This window comes from Panthera tigris, chromosome A1 (assembly GCF_018350195.1).
Source record: "Panthera tigris isolate Pti1 chromosome A1, P.tigris_Pti1_mat1.1, whole genome shotgun sequence".
Classification (NCBI taxonomy): Eukaryota; Metazoa; Chordata; class Mammalia; order Carnivora; family Felidae; genus Panthera; species Panthera tigris.
This window is the reverse complement of record NC_056660.1, coordinates 145,465,734-145,490,404: the sequence shown is the minus strand read 5'-3', so window position 1 is coordinate 145,490,404 and position 24,671 is coordinate 145,465,734. Positions and strand designations below refer to the sequence as shown.

Sequence of the window (24,671 nt, the reverse complement as noted above, 5' to 3'; positions counted from 1 at the left end):
ACCATAATTTTATGATTTTATTTTATATAATACCATAATTTTATAATTTTATTTAATATTAATTATAATTAATAATTATTAATTCTATAATTTTTTCTTCTAATTCATCTATTCTCTACTCTGCCTCTTCAATCTGTGCTATGGCTGCCTCCATTTTATTTTGCACCTCATTTGTAGCATTTTTTAGCCCCTCATGACTATTTCTTAACCCCTTGATCTCTGTAGCAATACATTCTCTGCTCTCCTCTCTGCTTTTTCAATCCCAGCAATTAGTTTTATGACTATTATTCCAAATTATTGTTCCATTATATTGCTTAAATCGTTTTTGATCAATTCATTAGCTGTCACTACTTCCTGGAGTTTCTTTTGAGAATTATTCCGTTTTGTCATTTTGGTTAGTCCCTGTGGTGGCTCCAAACTGCAGGGCACTTCCGCTGTGCTGTCTGGAGTAACTTGTGTTGGTGGGCAGGGCCACAATCAGACCTGATGTCTGCCCCCAGCCCACTGCTGGGGCCACAGTCAGACTGGTGTGTATCTGCCCTTTCCCTCTCTCAGGGGCAGGACTCACTGTGGAGTGGTGTGGCCCCTGTCTGTGCTACTTGCACACTGCCAGGCTTGTGGTGCTGCTTTGATGGGCTCTGGCCAAGGGCATATTAGCCGGGGTGGATCCACAAGGTGCACAGGGGCGGGAGGGGCAGGCTTAGCTACATTGCTGTTGGTGTTCCCCTGCGGGAGGGGGCCTGCAGCACTGGGAGGGAGGCAGGCCCGTCGGAGGGATGGATCCACAGAAGCACAGCGCTGGCATTTGCGGGGTGCAGGCAAGTTTGGTGACGGGGACTGGTTCCCTTTGGAATTTTGGCTGGGAGATGGGTGAGGGAAATGGCACTTGACAGTGCCTTTGTTCCCCCAGCAAGCTGAGCTCTGTCTTCCTGGGCTCAACAACTGGGAAAGAGAGAATCTTAAGCAGGCTCTATGCCCAGCAAGGAGTCCAACTTGGGGACTGATCTCGAAATCAAAAGTCAGATCCTTAACCAACTGAGGTACCCAGGTTCCCCTCATTTTTAAGTTATGTTTGTGTTGTTCAAATGTTATTTTGCTTTATGCCTGGTATTTTATGTTTCCTTTGCAATAGACTACTATTCTGTAAATATGCCTTTGTCTGTACTATACCATGGTGACAATATGGGAAATTACACTGGAATTAGGAAGTTCAAAGTATTTTTTAGAAATCTGTCCCATGGGGTGCCTGGGTGGCTCAATTGGTTAAGTGATCCACTTCAGCTCAGGTCATGATCTCACATGGGTTCAAGCCCTGAATTGGGCTCTGTGCTGACAGCTCAGAGCCTGGAGCCTGCCTCCGATTCTGTGTCCCCTCTCTCTCTGCCCCTCCCCCACTGTCCTCTGCTGTCTCTCAAAGGTGAATAAATGTTAAAAAAAATTTTTTTTAAAAAAAGAAATCTGTCCTATGCAACCAAATAGTTTGAGGTTACTACTTTCTAATATGCTACTACTACATTAAAATTTAATTGAATAAAAAAATTGAAAAAAATAATAAATTGTGTCAGGTTTTGTCATGAGATTTTTCATTTGACTGTTAGGAAATGACTTCGGAAAGTGATTGATCCACTTACCCTCTCTCTTTTTAAAATTATTTTTTATTTTTAAATTATTTTTATTGTTTTTAATTTTTATTTGAGAGAGAGAGAGAGAGAGAGAGCAAGTGGGGGAGGGGGAGAGAGAAAATGGAGGGGAGGAGAAAGAAAGAGAATCTTAAGCAGGCTACACACTCAGTGTGGAGCCTGATACCATGATCCTGGGATCATGACCTGAGTCGAAATCCAAAGCTGTATGTTCAACCAATTCAGCCACCAGGTACATCACCCTCTCTCTTCACATAGAACAGCTTCTCAACATTGTGGTTTAACCCAGGAATCAAGGATTGCAATTGTTCTGGATTTCAGATATGAGGAGCACTAAAACGAAGAGCAGTACTTCTGCGAATATCCAGCCATTCTGCAAGTGCTCTCTCTGCCTTCAAAACTGATTCAGGAGTGAAAGTCATGGGTACATTTTGGTTGGGGGCAGGACAGGAGACAGGAGAGAAACAATACTTCTTATTCCTTCCATCTCTGTCTCATCCCTGTGTCCACATACTTGCTTCTGCTGAGAACTTGCAGCTTGTGATGACAGTTGCTCACGCTTGGACCTTGAAGACTAAGGCTAAAGGATTCTGTTGGGCATTCCAGGATAGATCCTATTAGCCTTTATGTCCTATAAGAAATTCCCTTTCAGCAAAAATATCTCCTGCTGAAGACCAAGATATCGTATTATACTGGGAAAAGCATTCATTAGGAGTCAAAATCTAGGTATTAGTCTCAAACCTTTTAATGCTAATCTAATGCTTGAGATACTTTTTAAGCTTACGCTAGCAACAGGCATTTTGAATGCTGTGAGTGTCATTTATGGGTACGAGAAGGAGACAGCCAAAAATCTCCCATCTTCCAGTTTTTAAAATATTAATGAAAAAGACTAGAATTAAATTATTTATTTGATACGAATTGGTCTGCTCACATAGATCTAATTACCTCATCAATTCCTCTCCTCAGCTTGGTTTGCCATGGCGCTTTTAGTCATCTATGACAAGGCAGCCTCGTCCTACTCCTGGGTCCAGAAAACTGAACCACAGGGCCAGGCAGAACCACCTGTTTTCATTCGTGTCTTGTATTACAATTTAAAGTACTATAAAATGAAGAAAGCTAAACTCATATTCTATTGTAACTAAGAGAAAAAAATCTAATGGAAATATTTTGATGATTAGTGTCTGATGTTACTGTATTAATATTGTATTTCTTTAATCTTGGCTGGTAGTACCCAAGAAAAAATTAGGAAATAGTTGCTGTTACTTACTAGGTAAAGAACTCAACTTGAGATCACAAACATGATGCCATGTCAGAGCATTGTATTTTGACTGCTATATCTCCCCATTAAGCCCTCAGATGGCAGTCCCATCCCAGCTTATAGCAACCACAGTTTGAGGATTGATGATAATGAACCATCATAGAAGATTTCAAAAACACCAGAAAATATTCTTCTGTGATAGAAAAGGGCAAGAAATAAAAAACTGTTTTTCTAAAATAAAAATCAATAAACACAAGTGGCAGATAGAAATGAAGACTACATTTTTTCTAAGTTTGGGTGATATGAATGTAACAATCAGTGAGAGTTCTATTTCTTCCTCTTTTAAAAAAATACAGAGGGGTGCCTGGGTGGCTCAGTTGGTTGAGCGTCCAACTTCGGCTCAGGTCATGATCTCACACTCTATGAGTTCAAGCCCCACTTCGGGCTCTGTGTTGACAGCTCAGAGCCTGGAGCCTACTTCAGATTCTGTGTCCCTCTCTTGCTCTGCGCTCACCTGCTCCTGCTCTGTCTCTCTCTCTCTCTTAAGAATAAATAAGACATTAAAAAAATTAAGTTAAAAAATACAGAATACTTTATGAATTTACATTTCATCCTTTCACAGGAGTCATGCTAATCTTCTTTGTATTGTTCTAATTTTAGTATATGTGTTGCCAAAGCAGACACAGTAGGACCATTATTTAAACTCAGTGCCTGGCATAGAATGAACCATCAGTGGGGGCGCCTGGGTGGCTCAGTCGGTTGAGCATCCAACTTCGGCTCAGGACGTGATCTTGCTGTCCGTGAGTTCAAGCCCCGCGTCAGGCTCTGTGCTGACAGCTTAGAGCCTGGAGCCTGTTTCAGAGTCTGTGTCTCCTTCTCTCTCTGCCCCTCCCCTACTCATGTGCACGCTTTCTCTCTCTCTCTCTCTCTCTCTCTCTCTCTCTGCAAAAATAAATTAACTTCAAAAAATTTTGAAGAATGAGCCATCAGTAAATGCCTTTTTAATGAATAAAAATGGTTGATATATTTACTTTTCTTAAGCATATTCTCATCAACCTTATAATATGTGAATTAGCAAATTTTCCTTCTCTTGATTTTATTTTTAATTTTGGTTACAAGATGTTATAGGTAAACTGATCCTTAAAAAAAAAAATCTGTCACAAGAAAAATAATGGAAAGAGAAGATTGAAGTCCATTTCCAAGCCCTGAGTGAAGGAACTATTAGGTTATAGGAGGATGATGGGTTCAAAGACAGACATCCTCCTTATTTTCCCCTTTCTTTCTTCTCTCCTCTGTGACTAGCCCCCAAATTGAGGAAATTTCTATGTGTAAAAGGAAGTTAATCATTTATGGATTAACATATCTGTAAAACTGCAGGTTTAGCAGATCTAAGTTTTGCTAAATCAGGCCACATGTAAGCCATTAAATGTTGGCCACAAACTTACAGCCAAGTGAGAAATGGAGGCTAGTAGAAACAATTTAAGTGAAGGTAAGTGAAGGGCTTTTGCCCTAGTAGACAGACAGAGTGGGGGGTGGTGGTGAACAGATTTGAAGCAACCTTTGTCTGGGATTGTGGAAATGGGGAAGATATTCATGCTTAGGGGGAATTTCACTTGGCATCTGGCCATTGTTATTTTGGGCCCAATTGTGCTAGACTTTTCAATCAGAGTGAGTAACTTCCCTGTAGAATATCTGTAAAACAATCACAACTACTTGTCTGGTGGATATACACTAGAGAAAGACAGGCCAATCTACTTTAAGAATCTAACAAAGACTTCTGTCACCTTTCTTCCTTCACAGTTTGAGTTTGCAGGTTTCTACCTGTCTACATGTATAATAAGGCAGAGGAAAATAGCTCAAGTTCTTAAAAAGTGAGCGAGATAGCTTGAATGCAATGCTAACTTTATTTGAATATTTATTCTCAACTAAATAGCTCCCTTTGGTGATCTTTCTTCCAAGTAAAACACTTGACAGCAAAGAAAGTCTTCCAGTTCCAACATGTTTACCTGTTCACTTTTGTGTTAGAGCCTGTGGTTTGCCCTGATGCAATGAACAAACAAAGGGGTTCCGAGAATAAGAGATATTCTTGGGAAAAGACAAGTATGAAAAGTGCTATTTATTTTAAAAGGGCAGGTGGAGGTTATGTATCTTGTGTATTTGAGAGAGGCCCATCAATTCAACATGCAGAAGAAACATTATTCTTTAGGATTACTATTCACAAAGCAAATGAAAATATCATCATTTCAAAGTTTAGCATTTTGGTAATTAAAACTTCTTTAAGTAAATGAGTTTTTCTTAAGAAAGAGAGAAAGAAAAAAAGAAAGAGAGAGGAAGGAAGGAAGGAAAGAAGAGAGAAAGAAAGAAATCTAATAATGACATCCATATCTCTTTGGTTCATTTACATGTATAATGTGAATCACCATCTATTTAACTCTAGTGGGACCCAGGTACATTAGAGACCTTTACATGCTGATTTTCTCTGATCTATTTCCTCTTAAAGTATTTATCAAGATACATTGGCTTGTTAGTTAATCTCCGTCTTTTTCCTCTATGCCTCAGAGTGGGATTCTCAAATGCACGTACTAACTGCATTGGAATAACCTGTACAATTTAATTTCAAAGCAGATTCCTGGGCCTTGGTCCAGATGTCCTGAATCAGACTTTCTGGGTTCAAGGCCCAGCATTTTGTATTTTTAATAAATTCATCAGGTGATGCACACTAGAATTTCCGAACTCTGTTATAGCGGGGAAAACTTACCTTCCAGGGAGTGGCAGCTTTAACTTGAAAGTGGGACATGGAAAACAACTCAGAGATTTCTAGCCAAATGAATACAATCATGCTTCAGGTAAAAGTTTTGCAAACTTACATACTAAAAATACATATTTCCGATCGTATTTCAAGGGAAATTATCATACTAGGGATTATCAACAGGATAATTTGAACTCGGATACATATATATTCAGGTATGTGCTTAACATAGGAATGCATCATTTTCCTTATGGGAAGTTTAAGAGTGACATAATATTACGTCATTGCGTGAGTGGCCACAAAGACCTGTATTCCTGTAAATGGGCATCACAGGAGACTTTTCTGTGCCACTGTGCCATGGAAACACAGGACTCAGCAATGCCCTGATCCTATGACCATTAAATACAGTCACTCATATGTGACAACTAACAGAACTTGATAATAACACTTCAGTAGCTTGATGTGGCACTCTCCAAACTTTGGTTAATGACTTAATATGTAATCAAGTGTCTTTCAAAAATGTCTACCAAGGCAGGAAATGCAAAACAGGTTGTACAAAGAGACAAATACCAGCACTGAGAGAGATTACAACCTGCTCCTCTGTGCTCACAGCAAAAGCTATCGTTCTCTCCCCAGTTCCATGTTATGATCATTCATAGATCTTTTTTTTTAATAAACATTCACATCTATAACTAAGCCTCACCCAGGAACTTCAGATTTAATTAAACTGTGGTGGAAGAACAATGAGAACTGGAAAGGAAGATCTTCAGTCCTGGAAGGCTGAAGAAACTGGGAAGGGAGCCGTCATCAGAACAGAGATTTTAACATTTTCCTGTACGAGGATGACTGGTGTTTGTTGATGTGGAATAGAGGAAGCTGAAGCCTGAAATGTGAGGGGAAAGCCTTAGAGAATGAAACCCATTGGCTGTGCACAGCACTGGAGAGGTGTGGCTCTCAGAATCACAGGGACAATGAAGAGTCAGAGTGAAACAGGGGGCATGGAATGAAGGACTAATGGAAGTACAAAATATGGACTACCTGGCCACTTCCTTCCCTCCCCTTAAACACAGCACTCCTGGCAGTCAGACATATACTCTTTGAACAAACCAACAAATGGAAAAAGGAGGAGGATCTTTTCTCATGGTATTGAATGAGCAATCTAAGAAGAACCAGGACAGCCAAGAAGGGCACTGGAGCAAATGCATCTGTTCTGTCAGGGTAGGGTCCCCTAGTGTGAGAGCTGGCTCCCTGACCACTCACCCTACAGTGCAGCTGGCTGATTGACAAGCCCTGCCTACCCTCAGAAAGCTTACAAACTGACTTCAGTGGCCTGTGCTTAAATATACATGAAAAACAAGGGACACCAAACATGAGAAAATACTGCAACAACAACACACAAATCAAAATCAAAATTAACAACAGAAAAAAAGTGATCCTGAAGGAAAGAGAGTTAATTCAGAATGTAGAAAAAAAATCTTTCTTAATTTTTTATTATTTTTTTTATTTTAGAGAGAGAATGTAAGCAGGAGAGAGGGATGGGGGAGAGGGAGGGAGGTAGAAAGAGAGAGAGAGGGAGAGAGAGAAAAATCTCAACCAGGTTCCATGTCCAATGCAAAGCCCAACTTGGGGCTCAATCCTATAATCCTGAGAACATGACCTGAGTCAAAATCAAGAGTTAGATATTCAACCGACTGAGCCATCCAGGCACCCCTAGAGAAAAACAAATCTTTCTAATTAATGTTAGAAAGATCAGAGAAAATCCTGCATCCATAAAACAAAGAAACAAAAAAGATGCAATGAGGAAAGAAAAGTTAGAGAACAAAAAGAGCTCTAGATGCTTACGAAAATATGTTTTTTGAAATTAAAATAAGAAAAGGAAAAAAATTGCAAGAGTTGAGACTGTTGAGTAAATCCAGAATAAAAATCAAAAAGTTAAAAAGATTTTAAAAGTGAGAGAAATGTTGTAAGACATATATTAACATATATAATAATTCAGAAGTCCAATATCCTATTCATAGGAATTTTAGAAATAGACCAGAGAAGACAGAGAGAAGGAAATGAAAAAGAAAGAGAGAGTTCATTCCTAGAATGGAATACAAAAGTCCCCAGACTAAAAAAGACCAGTTCATGAAATATTAGAGCCCACTCTAATTGTCATATTTTCATATCATTTCAGAATACCGTGGAGAAAGATTATCCTAGTAGGTTCCAAGAAGAAGAACCAGGACATCAATGAATGACAAATGTAGTTTGGCACTGGTCATCCAATCCACAGTTTTGAATGTTAGAAGGTAATGAACAATGCCTTCAAAGCTCTGAGTAGAAATCACTGATAACTTAGAATCCTAAAATCAGTTAAACCAACTGTCCCAAGAAAGACACACTTCTAAGACCATCAAAAATGTTATTTCCCTGAAAGTTACTTTCTGCCACCATTTCTTAGGATATTATTTGAGGATACATTATGGCACAGCGAGACAGTAAATTAAGGAGGAAAATGTGAAATTTGCAAACAAATGATTCAGTCCAAGAGAGGATCGATTGTGCAGTGATCCATCAGTGGAGGATAATGAAACACTTGGGAAAAGGTGTCAAAGAAAAAAGGAGATTCAATACTACTCTTGAGATATTAAAAGATTTTATAAGACAGAAAAGGCAGGCAATGTAAGAAAAAAAAGAAAAGCAATTAGAAAACAAATAAACCAGATAAAAAACTACGTGTAATCATAATACTCATTACTTGACACTGCAATGGATACTGTTTATGTTGTCATTAGAATATAAATAATGGTTAATGACTTTCAACTTTAAGAGACAACCTAAAGAGATAGTATTATCCAATATTTTAGAAAACAGAATCTAAAATTCTTACTGGCCATATGAATCCAGAAATTTACTTAATTTCTATGTTACTCAATTTCCTTTCTGTAAGATAGAAATAATAGTTGAACACCTGGGTGGCTCAGCTGATTGAGTGTCTGACTTTGGTTCGGGTCATGATCTCAGGGTTTGTAGGTTTGAGCCCCACATAGAGCTTTGTGCTGGCAACGAGAAGCCTGGTTGGGATTCTCTGTCTCCCTCTTTCTCTGCCCCTCCCCTGCTCTTGCTCTCTCTCTCATTCTGTGTCAAAAATAAATAAATATTAAGTTAAAAAAGACAAACAACAGTTATCTATTTTATAGTCTTATTGAGAGGCTTAAGTTACTTTACACAAAGTAACTTAGTACTTAGTGCTTTTGACACATAGTAAGTCCTCTTTAGGAGTTAGTTAAAACAACAAACAACATATAAAAAGTAGAAGTATTTACTGACAGAAAAAAAGGCATGTTATGAAATTTGACAATATAAATGTATAAGTACAGACAGTTGAACATGAGGAAGAAGAGAGAAGTGGAATCGAGATGCTGTTTATAGTTGATAGAGACAAAAATAAATAACGAAGACAACAAAAAACAAAACTTAGCAAGATCACTATGTAAGTGGGTTAAGTCATAATCCATCATAACGAGAAACTAATAATAGATTATGACTATAATTAATTATAAAGCTAGCATGTAAGCTTATAACAGAGAGGAGGAAACAGCAGAAGAACAAAAAGAAATAAAAGTGTTTTCTTTAAGAATCATGGAAGGTAAATAGCTTTACCTTTAATTGTCTTATAATTTTCCTTGTCAGTTTTACCTCAGTAAAACTAAAAAAAAAAAAATGATGGTAAGGAGGGGTTCACAGTTGATGGTGGGAACTGCAGATTTAAAAAAAAATAAAATAAGATTAGTGCTAGGATATCCAGAATTCTTGCTAGGAATTTCAGGAAACTCCGAGAATTCAGAAAATATGAAAATCATAGGAAAAGAATGCCAATTTCTAGACAAAGTCTGATCATTTAAAAATAATCTAGTAATTGGCCATAAGAGATAAGAATAATGTTTAATTTCATTAATAAAGTCAAACAAAAATCACAGTATATCTGAACAAGTAAGGCTTAATGTCAATCACTCATTTACTTCTCCACCCCTTGAAAACATCAAGTATAGTTTGGGGAGCTACTGACTTCAAGCTCTTTGGGACAGTTTGCTGTCTAGTCTGTTCTCCTCTCTGCTGGTCTCTTTTTTTTTTCCAGGTAGTCTGCTCTTCTCCTTTCTGCTAGTCTTTTTTTTTTTTTTTTTTTTCCAGGCTGCCCTGTGAAGATTTCTACACCATTAGATTTCCTTTCCTGTGTTCCCAAAGGATGAGCACATTTGTAGTCAGTCCTGGAAACCAATCTTTATCCTGAATCTCTGCTCAGAAGCCCCCAGAGATGGATTTTGTTGATACCTTATTTTATTAAGAGAACTGTAATACATGAAATAGCAATGCTTGCTTTGGTGAATTTCATCAGTGCTTCTTAATCTGAAACTTGCAGAGCATGACTTTTTTGGCTATTTGATTTCTTTTATTCTTTGGTCAGGATCTAGGACCTTAAAATTCACCATCTTATTCAGTTGTTTGTCTAGACTAGAGGTATCAATGATGACAACACTTCTATCTGCCAAAGCTGACCAGAGTTTCTTCTATCTGCCAAAGCTGACCAGAGTTTCTTCTATCTGCCAAAGCTGACCAGAAGCTGACCACTTCTATCTGCCAAAACTGGAAGAAAACTCTACCCTGTCAGCCTTAGTTGGATGCCTAGGAAACTTTTCTTCATATACACACATATACACATATTTCAAGAGGTTGGTTAGGTGTTGCCTGTGAAAATCCCACTCTTCAAAATGGTACAGAAAGTTTCATATTAAATGTCTAGATTTAATGAAAGCTAAGAATATAAAATAATAGGTATTTTTATAAGTAATCTCATCAGTGGCTTATGGCTCCAACTTCATAATTTTACAGTTACATTAGCTCTCCTCCATCTTCCCTTTCCTTTCCTTCTATCACAAGTGATTTAGCTGATCTTCATGCTTAGAGGATACATGTGATGTCAATAGAAGACTTTAAAGGAGGAACTATTTTCTCCTGATGAATGTTCACTACCAGAATCAAGGCTGGTAGTTCTTATGCTGGGGGTCAGGAGCTGGGAACTCAGGATGGAGGAAATAGTCACAGGGGCTGTCACTAGCAACTTCAGAATGCAAGAATAGCAAAGAAGACAATGTGGCTGAAGTTCAACAGGGTAGAGAGTCCCCAGAAGTGAGATCAGAGAGGTGAATGAGATGGTGAGGTAGAGGGTGGATTTTGTAGGGCCGGGAAGGCTTTGAAGGGCCTTTACTTTGGAAGAAATGGAATGTTATTGGAAAGTTTAAGCAGAAGAATATCAGGTTTTTACAGTATCACTCTGGCTGCTCTTTTGAAGATAGACTATTTGGAGAAAGAGTGAAACGGGAAGGCCACAGTGAGGCTACTGCTGTAAGCCACGCCATAGATGATGGTTGCTTGGACGAGAAAGGTGGTAATGAAAGAAGTGAGAATTGATTGGATTCTAAATATATTTTCAAGATGAAACCAATAAAATACACAGATCATTTTAATGTTAGGAAATAAGAGAAAGATAGGAGTCAGGGTGACTACAAGATCATGGCCTGAACAACTGAAAATATGGAGTTGCCATTTACTGAGATGGATATGTCTTTAGGTACACCAGATTGGTGAAGGAAGATCAAGGGTTCAGTGTAAGAAATATCAAATTTGAGAAGTCTGTTACAAATACAAATGGAAAGTTGATAGGAGAGGTCAAGAAACGAACTTCTAAGTTTTAAAAATTTATGCCAATAATTGAGTTCACACAAACTAAGTAAGTATCCCAGGATAAACTGATAGCTTGATGATAATCTTGGATCCTTCATATAAAAATGCTATGGCAGATATTCTATTTTTTGGGTGTTATTTTTATTGAGTAATAATTATGAACATTCCTAAAAGATCCCCAAAAGAAAGCATAGCAGAGAAGTTTGAAGATAAAAATCTTTTACCCTTGTTCCCAAAATTGACACCACTGAGCCTCAAAAGCCCGAGGGCCCTTACTATCAGATCATCCATTGTTATAATAAAGCATGTCATGTCAAATTTAGCAGGCATTTTCACAAAGCATATTTTACACTTGACTTGCCCGTAAGCATTTAGATATTTATTTCTCCCTGAAGCCACCTGTAAAGTTAGATTAGATAATTCTTAAGAGTTTGATTTTGCTCAGGTGTGCTGACAAGCACAAACAATAAATTCTTGGGAAATATCCAGAATTTAGCTGCCCTTTGTCTGTGCAAGTTGAATGAACAAAAAAAAAAAAAAAAAAAAAAAAAAAAAAAGTAATAATAAGTAAATAAAAGACAATTTAATTTATTTATTTATCTCTTTACTGAAATTTTTGTAGCCAGTTTATGTGATTTGGGGTTGTCCTTATTAATTATCTCTCTAATCTAAGGCAAATCCGTAGTGGAGACTACATAGATAAAGTATTGCCAAATTGCCCTCTGGTGGGAAACGTTCCTCTGTCTATCAAGACAGACTCTCTATGCAGTATGCATTAAAAGATGGATGTTGGAAAAAGGAAAACAAGAACAGTGTGCAGAGATAAGTGGTTTGTTCAATTTTTAGTAGCGCATTTTGCTTTAAGTCCATCCAAATAAGGTTAAAAGGGGAAGAAAAAAAAAAACAGTCTCAGTCAAGGCCAAGGTGACTTTGGCTTCTTTTTATTTATGTTTTTAATGACTAATCATTTGTTAAATGTATCCATTGACTGTCAAAAATTCCACTCTTTCTATTCATTTATAATCGGAGGAAACTTCTGGGAGATTTTTAAAGTTTTCCTTTATCCAGTAATGGGATGAGCCATGGGCTACACAATGCTTACATAACCTTTGAAGTCAAAAAATAAAAATAAAAATGAAGTCAAATGGCAGTTTTACGAGATCTGCAGTGTGAGTTTCAGGATGCTTCAATTCCATGACTGAAATTACAGTTTATTTTCGGCACTGACTCTGTGGAAGATTTGTTTTATTTTTGGCATATGACACATAATCAAAGGAGTTTGAATGTGTTTCTTTTTAAGCCACTTCAAACTTCTTTGTGGATCCAGGATCAGCCAATCAACAATCAAGTACATGAAGGAAAAAGTTGAATTTTATGGTATAACTTATCCCATAATACCAAAAAAATCTTAATTATCATTAAGTACATACAAATAAGCCTATTTTCCACATGCTTGAAAGGGGAAAAATCCAATCTTGGGAAGTGGGGCAGTGACAAATAAACGTAGATCAGTTCACTCACTCAAATACAGATAAGGAATATCCTTGTACCCATACAGCTATACCACATTTCTCTAATGGACATGTACTGGTTCCTTTCTGTGGATGCCAAGCATCCTTGTTCCTCCCCTTCCTTTGGGACTTCTTCCTCCTCCCCTCTTTCTCTCCCCAATCCTACCTGTGGTTCCCATGGAAACCATCAAGTTCTTGCAAGGCATTACTATAGATTAGTCCAGGGGTGGGCACCTCCCCCAGCTAAGCCACGCAAAGCTTTTCCATAAGCAGCTTTAACCACCACATAAAGAAGAGATTCAGTACCTCTCTGGTACATAGAAACCACAAAATGGGAAATGGTATCAGTGGTAAGTCTGTAGTGAAAGAGAATGAAGCCAACTCCCTGAGAAGAGCAAAGGTGAGTCATGGGTAGGAGAAGAGGAAAGGAGAGAGAGGGAGGGAGGGAGGGAGAGGGACAGAGAGAGAGAGAGAGAGAGAGAGAGAGAGAGATATCAAGGTTTCCTGCTGACTTAAGGCCCAGATGCATTCATAACTTTTCTGCTTCTTCAATCTTTAGTTTTCATAAAGCAATAAATTGCCTTCCCTGCCTCGGTTGCCTGACTTAGTTGAAGTGGATTTTCTGTTAGTTGCCACCAAAAATAAACAAACAAACAAACAAGAAAAGACCTTCCCAGCCCTCCAAATAAATAAATAAATAAATAAATAAATAAATAAATAAAACAAAAACAACAATTAAAACTACCATAATTTACGTATAGCTGTGCATGATTTAGATTCAGTAATTATAACTCTACGCAAGACTTCTGAAAGGCAAATTGACTTCAGCTCCCAGGAGTCCCTGAGATTTAAGTATAGAAGTCACAAAATCAGGATGAGCTTAGAGCAATCCAAAAAGTTGACAAAAGCTGGTGTTCTCCTGTTCAAGGGTACACAGTAACACACCCATGTAGAGGAACAGAGGTGAACAATTCAGCTGTAGACTCTTCTTTCAAAGTAAGTTTATATTTGGCTCATGCAGAGAATAAATGAACTAAAATTGATATTCTCTACAGCTCTGAAGCAATCAGCCTTCTAGGTTGCTCCTTAAACTAAAAAGAGAATAAAATCTCTTCTGGAAGAGGTGAAGGGCAAGCAGATGAACTAGTCCAGTGTGGAAAAGCTATAGACATTATGAGTCCAACCCTCTGCCTGACCCAAGCTATCCTCTTTTTATATGACTTGACTTGAAAAATGTGCAGCTCCAAAGTGGAGAGGAATTTTCTCCAATTATCAATCTGAGGAGAGTTCCTTGGGGGAGTTTACATACTCTTTATCTGCTTTGCAGAGGAAAACAAAAACATACTCTCGAAACCCTTCAAAATTCAAGTAAGAGCAAGGATGAAGTGGGGAAGCAAATTCTGGCTACAAACCACCAAACCCATAATTTTACACTCTACAAGCATCTAAATACACGAAATCATGCAGTATAAACACTGTTGATAAAGGGCTACCACACAGTGTTTAATACCCCTACAGGGAAATAAAAAGACAGCATAAATATGTTTTGTTTTGTTTTGTTTTGTTGTTTTCACAAAAGACACATTCTCTATAGTTTCAGAAAAATTATTATTTTTAAAGAAACTAAGTGATGTTTCTCTTATTTCCCATTTAAAGTAAGTATCGTAAACAAGAGCATGGATTTAAGGGGCTAAAGATGTTTATGAATCAAGAGTGTCCATAATTCCCAGTAAAGAGCTTAGTCTGTGTAACTTTCTAAAGCTTTAAGGTAGGAAGCAATCAGTATCAACAGCGTGTACTTACTCGATATAAAGAAAGCTGTGTCCAACACTAATCTGGCAGGTAGGTTTGCCTGCAGAGTTCTCTTTTCATTTATTCAAGCCCATAAAGCATATTTTCATTCATCAGACACTATGGTGACAATTCTTGGTTCAGAAAGATGGTCAGTCAAAAGTAATGACTTTCGGGGCGCCTGGGTGGCGCAGTCGGTTAAGCGTCCGACTTCAGCCAGGTCACGATCTCGCGGTCCGTGAGTTCGAGCCCCGCGTCGGGCTCTGGGCTGATGGCTCGGAGCCTGGAGCCTGTTTCCGATTCTGTGTCTCCCTCTCTCTCTGCCCCTCCCCCGTTCATGCTCTGTCTCTCTCTGTCCCAAAAATAAATAAAAAACGTTGAAAAAAAAAATTAAAAAAAAAAAAAAAGTAGTGACTTCCCTGTTAGAGACTAGTAATCTCTGGCATTTCCTTTTTTTTTTTTTTAATTTTTTTTTTTTAATGTTTATTTATTTTTGAGACAGAGAGAGACAGAGCATGAACGGGGGAGGGGCAGAGAGAGAGGGAGACACAGAATCGGAAGCAGGCTCCAGGCTCTGAGCCATCAGCCCAGAGCCCGACTCGGGGCTCGAACTCACGGACTGTGAGATCGTGACCTGAGCCGAAGTCAGACGCTTAACCGACTGAGCCACCCAGGCGCCCCTCTGGCATTTCTAACAGCAGTACTTGCAATAGCAGCTCTGGAGACTCAGACGACGGAGACTCTGGTAGTGTGCCTCTCAGAAACTCATGGCTTCTGGCCGGCATTACCCACCCCAGGAACTTCACCGTACTTGTAATGTGCTTTAGCTCTTTCTTTGCCACTACTGTCTGCCATTCCTTCCCCCACCTCTCAAGTTCTTCTTTCTCCCTTTAGTCTTCCATGTCCTTATGGTTGCTCCTTTTCTCCCTTCTTTGTGTCTTTTAGCTTCTTTTCCCATTTCCAACTGCTCATTCCCTCTGCAAATGTACCTCATTTTCAGTCTTTTTAAGAGAGATCTTCTGGTTCAGCTAATTGGTATTAACCTTAGTGGGGAGGGCTTTTACACTAGCCCACCTCACTGGTTATCTGCCAAGTACAGATCACCTCTTTCTGATTTAGAAACACTCTTGGTCTAAGTAGTGATGCCTTGGGTGGCAGGGTCATGTTGTCAATTTTCTTTTTCTTTCTTTCTTTATTTTGTTTGTTCTTCTCTTCCTTCCTTCTTTCCTTTTTTTTTTTTTTTTTTTTTTTTTTTTAGAAAGAGAAAATACACACGAGTGAGGGAGAGGGGCAAAGGGAGAGAGCAAGAATCTTAAGTAGGCTCTGTACTCAGCATGGAACCTGACACAGGGCTCGATCCCATGACACTAAGGTCAGGACCTGAGTTGAAACCAAGAATGGGACACTCAACCAACTGAGCCACCCAGGCACCCCAATGTGGTCAATTTTCTTAAGGGATTTGTGGCATAGGCTCACTTAGAGCCACATAAGCTCATACTGCGTTGTCAATCCCTCCACCACAGCTGCTATGGGAATTATGTAAAAACACACAGGAATTTCATAGCATCTGAAGTCTCAGGAAGTAGAAGAAGAAAGTGTAAAAAGCTACAATAGCTAGGGAAGGGCAACACTTACAGGTCTAGTCGTTCCAATCTTTAAAAAAAGAAGAAAAATTCCTGATTCCCCATCCTCCATGCTTTCCAACTACTGCCCTATTTCCCTTCCACAGCCTTGTAAGAATCACCTGCACTCATGTGTCTTTTAGCCTACTTTTTATTTATTCTTCAACTTATCCAGTTTGCCTTTCATTCCCATCCCCATTCAACCACAGTTATTCTTGCTACAGTCACTAGCTCCCTCCATACTGTTACATGCAACGAACACTTTGAGTTCTCTTATTACATGATTACTTTAAGAAAAAATTATCCCAAATTTGGAAGTAGATAAAAGAGATTATGAGGCCTATCTTATTTCTACATACAGGGACCAAGAAGTTTCTGGGAAAGAACTCATCACCAAGAAAATGAAAATAATGTAGAGAAACTAATGAACTGATATTGGAAGGGAGAGAAGAGTCTGAACACAATTTGTCACCTAGGTTATGCCCTGGCCCATTTCCTAGAGACTCATGATTGAGTTTGTGGAGGATACAATTTTAATTGAAAGAACAAGTAAAAGTAAAAAAAAAAAAAAAAAAAAAAAAAGCCATTTTCCCTTAGATCTCTCTGGGGTGTGAAGAGTGCAAAGAACCAGGCTCATGAGCACCAGGAATGGTACTGATGGCAGGGACATCATCACTGGTGATGAAAGTAGCAGCACTAGGTAAGCAGAGTTTGCTGCAGCTGTCACTGGATGCCATGCCCTGGATATTGAGCAGAGTTACACTGGATGTAGACCTAGCAATGTCTTTCTCTGCAGGGGGAATTTCATTCTGGTAGGCGGTGTCAGCAGCAGAAGCAGCTACAGTGGTGTTTTTGGCGGGAGACACAGCTGCCACTCTTGGCAACAGCTACAGCCAGGGTCTTTACCACAGCATTCAAGACGAAAGAGGGATGGAATTCAGGCATGCCATGGCAATTGAGAGGCTTACTTCTCAGAGCACATGGGAGAATCCCTCTGGGAACTCCAAACTCTATTGGTGAAAAGTTTGAGGAAGGAACCCGTTCCTTCTAAACACAAAAGGATGAACCTTTAAAATTCTATTCAGCTACTGATGTTGATGTCCTATCCCTTGGCTGGAATGATTTGGGAAGCAAAGGTCACGTACATACCATACTCACCGGCACCTACACCTTCTTGGCTAGAATCACTCACTCGCATGTGTGAGTGGTAAAGGCCAAGAAATCTTCACTGCCAACATGTGCTACTTTGAGCTGCATTATGTGACACTCTGTTATTTCAATGACCAATGTCAAGCCCAGTATTTGTGACAGTACAAGGACTGACCTCTTTAGTAAGCATGAATAAAAATCTAAAACTTTCCCATACTAAACAAGCCATTCCAGTCTGAAGGCCTGCCATATGCGTGACGCCCTTCTGAGAAAAGCAGCTGCAAGGGGATTCCCTGGGCACAGAGACGCATGCTTTCTGCCAGGTGACCCTGCCCTGGTCACAGTTAACTGGCCCAGGGCCTGATGCCTGATACAAAGAATACTACAAAAGCTTTTCAGTAAAGATAGTGACAGGCTGAACTAATCAGATTCTCTTGGTGAGTTTGAATGCCAGATATCCAGAGAGCTTTGGCAGAGGAAAGTGGCACGGGATGAGGGAGACAGAGAAAGAAGGCAATGGAGAGATGCCATGTGCCAAGAGAAAGAAGATGCCCGGAAGCAGAGAGAGTAGTAGCAGAGAGGTTAGAAGTGGTTAAATGGTCTCAGAAAAAGTGAAAGCAATGCTAACTTGAGTCCTACTAGGAGGACACAGGAGAGTCGAAAGCATTGTATTCTGAATGCCATTTTAGATCTTGTTCTAGTTTCTTGAGGCCTGAATGGGCACCTGATATTTGTAAAAATGAAATAATTTATTAGTTGAATATAAATGAGTAAAACAATGGTAAAGTCAAGAGAGAAATCAAAGTATTTGAAAGGTAGATTATTCAATATGCAAATGAATTCGCAGAAAATGCACACCTTTGTTTGCTTCCTAGCTTTGCTTATGCAGCAAAATACTCATAGGCGGGACAGAAAACCCACACTTCAAAATGTGTCATATATACCAATGTAAAGCTCTTTTGTTACTTTTACTGTCATTCTTATTTCAGTGGACATCCTTATGTTTTATCATAAGTTTCTCTGTTCCTTGTAACCCAAATGAGCTGAAAGATTCCTTATTTCACCAGGTATCTTTAAAACAAAAGCCCAAACCAGAGTAATATGAAGGTGGCTCTGTTCCTCGCAACCTAAAAGAACATAAGGTAAAGGAGAAAAGGGATGGGAATGGGTGATAAGTTTGGATTGTGACCTAGAAACTATGTGTATAGATATATTTGAATAAATTTTCTGAAATAATGAAGAGTAATCTGTGGGAAACACAAAATTAGTCTTTAACAGCCCACCTCCCCATTTGTAATTTAAAGTTTCTTCCCCTTTCTTACATCTCGGTTACTCTTTTCTCTCATGACAGCTTACACCATACGATTCCTATTAGGAGAGCAGCAGTCATCTTATGATCCAATAACACTTCACCTTCATGAGGTGCTGAAGGATCAAGACAGCATGCTCACGCCTTTCAGATATTCCCCTGGGTAAAACAAAGTGGAAAAATAGAATGAACCACCAACTGTGTCCGCAAATTCTAATTTACCATAAGGACAAATGTTAGACACTAAAGGTCAAAATACTTTCAGGTGATTCTTGCTGAAGCAAAATGCCTGTAGCATTTGATAGAGTTGCATTTAAAGATCACGCCTTTCGTTATTGTCATTTTGCTTTGCTGCCAAACATACTGTTTCTGTAAAGTTTAATTCAGTTCTTGACCGAATGATTCTATAGTGAAGAATAAACAAGTAAGATTCATCAGTAAAAACCTGAGGGGGGAATAAAGGAGTAATTAGTGGGCCCTTGGCCTGGTAAATATGCAATCTTATGATAAAGCTATAGTAATTAAAACTGTGGTTTTGATGTAGACCTCCAATCGGAGATATTTTTGCACAGTTACACTGCAATCATCCTACAAAAGTATAAAATAATTTTAGTTACCAAGGAAAGTGTACCAAAGGTATTCTTGACCCTTCTTCTATCTCTAATCCTTATACCAATGATGAAGAACTTTCACTTTATTCAACACTATACTGTTGGGATTTTAGAAATTGCATATGCATTAATTTTACAGTCATAACAATTCAATAAAATATTTCAAAAACCTGTTGTAAGTTAGCCCCCAAGAATACATTTATCCTATCCTTTCTACCCATGATTATAAATGTCATATGATCCACATATATAATTGAAAGTATTGAGTAAATATTAGTGATTTATTTGACGTCTGAAAATTCACTTTTCCCACATCTACTGTCCCGTAGTATCTACTTTACATCCATTCAAATACATTTAGAATTATGAGGAAGTCTACAAAGACAGAGGTGTACGTATTTTAGATCTTCAAATATGTGCCATTAGTAAGTCAAATAACTATTAATTGAATGTAAATGAATAAGATCTTAGTAAAATCAGGACAGAAATCAAAATATTGAGAAGTAGACCATTTCATATACAAATGAATTCTCAAAAAAATGCACAGGCTTTTTGCTTACTTTGCTATGTGCCAAAGTATTCATGGGTAAAATATAGAAGATGTACCAATGTAAAACTTTTTTGTTATTTTCCTTCTTGGGTCATGAGGCAAGGCCATGTCATGGGTAGTAGGAAGAGTGGGATTTTTCCTTACCTAGATAAAATAGTCCTACTGTCAGTAATCCTGGGATGTGACTACTCTTGGAGCAGAAATGACTCATGGAGCCTAATGGGTTTCATTAGTGAATGTGGGAATGTGAGGGAGGAGGATATAACAATGAGGGTGGTCATCTATCTCTGGCCCATAAAAACAGACAAAGAGCAACGGGAGCATCTCAGTTCCATATTTTACATGGCGACTGTTGCTACAGCAAGAAAGATGATGTATTAGCTGAGATGCTCTAACTAGCAAGTCAGGGTCAGCCATTGTGGAGTCCTCTGGCCTTAGGGGCTAGGTCTCAATTTTACAGCACCAGTGGATGGTAAGAACAGCAAGGAATGAACACAGACCTTGAGAGAACCCTGTTCTCTTCCTGGGATGGAGTCAAACATCAACAGGTCACATCAGAAAAAGGTTTGTTGTGTCCCAGGGTGGCTCAGGAATTAGGTGAGGACATCCGTTTCATACTGTACTCACGTATGAATCATACGTGCAGCAATTGCTTTTGAGGCCATAGAAAAGCATCCTCACTTCACAACAATCATATCAATGCAGTCACATCAAATTGACTGCCACAAAAGCACAATAGCAACATCTCATATCTTGGCAGAAAAATGAAACAGAGAATGTGAAGTTTTCTTTTATTTTGTTTTTGCCACGTAATTCTTTATTCAAACAAAATCTTGCACGCAAGCCCAAATTCCTGGGCCAAGATAAAAGCTGGTCTAGTAAAAGAAGGATTGAGAGCTCTCATAACAGATGGATGGGTTCTCTTCCTATCCAGTGCACACCCTCCATCTTAAATCACATTGTGAAGGATCTAAAGAGCCCTCCGAACTCTGAGTCAATACGAAATAAATCACTGGAAATGAGCCTGGAAACATGCCTGTGAATATTTTGGAATTTGCTGTGTAAGAGGCATTTCAAATAAGTGGGTGAAACAAACAGAGAATAAATAAATAAGGAGGGGGAAGCAGAGAAAAATCTGGACAAAGTTACATCAAGATGGGACTTGTGGTCATTTTTTAAAAGATGAGATTATCAGTGATTTGTAATGTTTTCCCTTCCATCTTTCTATATTGTTGGAATAGCTTGTGGCACATATATGGTTTTTGTAAAGAGAATAAATAATAGAGAAGTTTGAACTAAGACCCAAGCAAACAAATGAAGAACACAGCAGCATCCTGTAGTGCATTCTTTCTATTGCATAAAGAGGAAAAAGTAGACAGAAGCAAAGTAGAACTGTAAAGTGAATCAGATTGAGGCAAATCTGAGAGCTCCTTAGTGACTCAGAGGTGAGAGAGATAAGGTTCCAAGTGCGAATGAAATCAGCAGCTAACATTTATTCCACATTTGCTCATTCTTTGCTCACAGAGCCTTCAGCATCCAGGGCAGACAAAGGGCGCTAACTGTTGGTGACAGGCTGTTTGTCAGCAGTGGTCTCTGTGGAAACAAGGTGGACTAGGAAAGAGCACATTTTACTATTTAGGCTGCAAACTCATCACAAGTGAGAAGCCCTGTGCTGTGTCTAGATATTATTTTCTGTCAAGTCTTTCCTCTTGTAAGCACTTTCACTTTTGATGACTAAATTTTTTTTTTAATATTTAACAAGTTGTTGTGTCCCCCCACCCCCCCACCCTGCCACCGGCCACCCATTCTCTGCAGTCAGAGAATGAACTTTTTATTTGCCTTCCCATGCTGAAAGCAACATATTGCAAAATTACCATGGAATTGTTCTGCTAGACACCGAGTTCCAGAATAAATGGAGGTAGTTAGAAGCAGTCATTGTGCTACTTTTTCAGTGTTTGAATTTAACTATATACTGGTGCTTTTATTGTATTTGCCATTAAATTCCCCCAGAATATCATTTTCAGAGACAGAAACAAGTGATGTGTCACACTGGGTTATTTTCCGTAGCCCTCACAGTATTGCGTGTGAAGTGATTCAACAGGAAAACTGTTGCCTTACTGCTGTCGCTAGAGGAAGGGGCTCAGGTACCCCCCCCCTCAGTACTCAACAAAAGCAATATTTTAACATAATATTTTTTAATCAAAATTAATGGAAAAATCCCAGAAGAATAGAACATAATTTTAAATAAAAAATGGGCTCTGTGTTTTACAACCCTGCATTATTGTGCAACAGAAACAGTCATTTCCAATCAGCACATCCCCGAGCAGCCAGTTTATTAAGATTGATAATGGTGTGTGAACAGATTGGGCAATACAGAGCTTTATAAATGGCCATTTTTTTTCCACTGGAGAGCTTCCATTCATTTTTCCCACTTGATTCAAAATAGGGGAGAGTATTTTGATGAGTGTATATATGACTATACGTCTTTCCTTTTGTTTCAAGCCCCAGCATGACTTGTGAGGGCACTGCCTGTTACTTTCCTACATTTAGAGAAGGGAGCTAACTTGCTCAAGGTCATATAAACTAGTGAGTGTTCAGGCTGGGGTTCCATCCCAGCTCAGTTTGCCTCGCTAAGCATGCCACATCACACATACCATAGTTAGTGGTGTAGGGGCAACATTGCTTTATATTTTACTGAAGATTTTGGCTCCCCAGTGGACTAAGCCATGTAAACAGCAGGTCTCAGATAAGCAGGGCCTCCAAGTAAGTATGTTGGGCTACAGGTGTGCTTGGAAACAGCTAGACAAAAGCCGGGTCATTGGAACTTCACTCCCCTCCAGCAGAAGTGCTTTTATTTCAATGTATCATAAAAAGGAAATGGTTTTCTTTATATGCATACGGTGGTGTGAAAAAGGTTAAAAGATACAGTGTGCTGTCAGACCCATGTTTGTTTCTATTTGGGAGTTCTAATTCTCTAACACTCCCTCTGACTGCTCTCCTGCCCTATCCCAGTAAAGGTTACAATAGTGATGCTCTAACTTGGCAATCGGAGTTAGTGATTTTCAGAACTATGACATAATGGAAAACTTCTTTGTTCCTCTTTCCATCACCTCTTGCATTATCTATGTGCAAGTCTATCTCTTCCATAAAAAAAGGATACTTCTTGAGTGGTTGGGCCTTGTGTCATTTCTCGGTACATCATCTTCGCTTCCCCCCCCCCTCACCTCCCTCCGTCTGGTGTCTAGTGCAGTGCTCTGCACAAATCAATACTTCATAAATGCTAATCAAAGTAAGAATTAGAACAAGAAAATGTTTCATTGCGTCATCCTAAGGGGATATGTAGGGAACGCCCAAGCACATACAAATCTATTTGGAATTCTTTTTTCTTTTTCTTTTATTTATTTATTTATTTATTTATTTATTTATTTATAAATAAAAATATTTTATTTATCTATTTTTGAGAGAGAGAGAGAGAGAGACACACACACACACACAAAGCATGAGCGGGAGAGGGAGACACAAAATGCAACGCAGGCTCCAGGCTCTGAGCTGTCAGCACAGAGCCCAGTGTGGGGCTCGAACCCATGAACTCTGAGATCATGACCTGAGCTAAAGTCGGATACTTAACCAACTGAGCCACCCAGGTGCCCCTATACTGGAATTCTTAAAATAAGGTCTAATGATTCAGTCAACTACTCTTTGTTATCATCTCTGCATTAACTACTTGAAAATTAATTTTTGTCATATATATGTGTGACTTAGATAATATGAAAAATAATAAAGTCATCGTAAATCCAAAACTAAAAAGTGGCTTATTGCTAAAACTATTATTCAAATGACAAATAGCTTCCATTCAGGCACCCAAATGAGATGAGACCCACAATAAGATTCACTATATGAAGTTCCAGTGTAACATAAAATTTATTAGCATTAATTAAAAACATTGCTTGAAGTTAATTTATACAATTGTAGCATGCTTTCTAACACAATTTCCAGGAGGGTGTGCCTCTGGTAAAGGTAAACTAGCTTGAGGGTTAATTTACTTAAAGAGCAGGTTGTATTATTAGCTCTGCTCTGCAGGGCTTTTTGGTTTTCTTTTGTTTTTAAAATCAAGACTTTCTTCCCTTGCATACCTCAGTGGGAGATGAGTTGCTTAGTAACCTGCACTGACTGGGGGCTGTTGCTCTCAGAGCTATACCCAGGAGGAACCTGCATGTGAATGAGATGGCTGTCAGCAACACTACACTCAGATTTCCCTGTGCGGAGGGCTCTAAGCGAACAGACCAGAACTCCAGAGCCCCTGGTGTTCTGGCTCAGTTGAAATTGTGCTCTAGCCTATTATATATTTTTTTCACATATATAATCATTTGTTTGCAGTCTGGAAATATAAGACCGCTCAAGAAATGGAGGACAAACTATTGGTAAGAAACTTCGAATCCACATTCAATATCTCACAGTGTGTGTGGTAAGCAACCGAGTGATTAATCTTGTTCTATGTCTGCCTCTTAAGTTATGTGTACTTCCCTCTGGATGGAATTCATCTGTTCTGCTCACAGTGTGTTATCAGTATTTGAAATCCAATGCAAATAGAGCGGAAATACTTTTTTCATTGTTTCTCTTTTCCTTGTATTTTTCTGGTAATTTTTATCCAGATACTAAGTTTAAAATATCAAACAATGGAGCACCTGGGTGGTTCAGTCGGTTAAGCTTGCAACTCTTGATTTCAGTTCAGGTCATGATCTCACAGTTTGTGAGTT

General features: G+C 38.8%; 1 non-coding gene across 1 annotated transcript; it reads right to left on the bottom strand.

Annotated features, from left to right (window-relative positions):
- Positions 1-3,475: 3,475 nt before the first annotated feature.
- Positions 3,476-3,582, bottom strand: LOC122232039. Its single transcript, XR_006209371.1, has one exon. It is a non-coding gene; the product is annotated as a U6 spliceosomal RNA (small nuclear RNA).
- Positions 3,583-24,671: the final 21,089 nt, after the last annotated feature.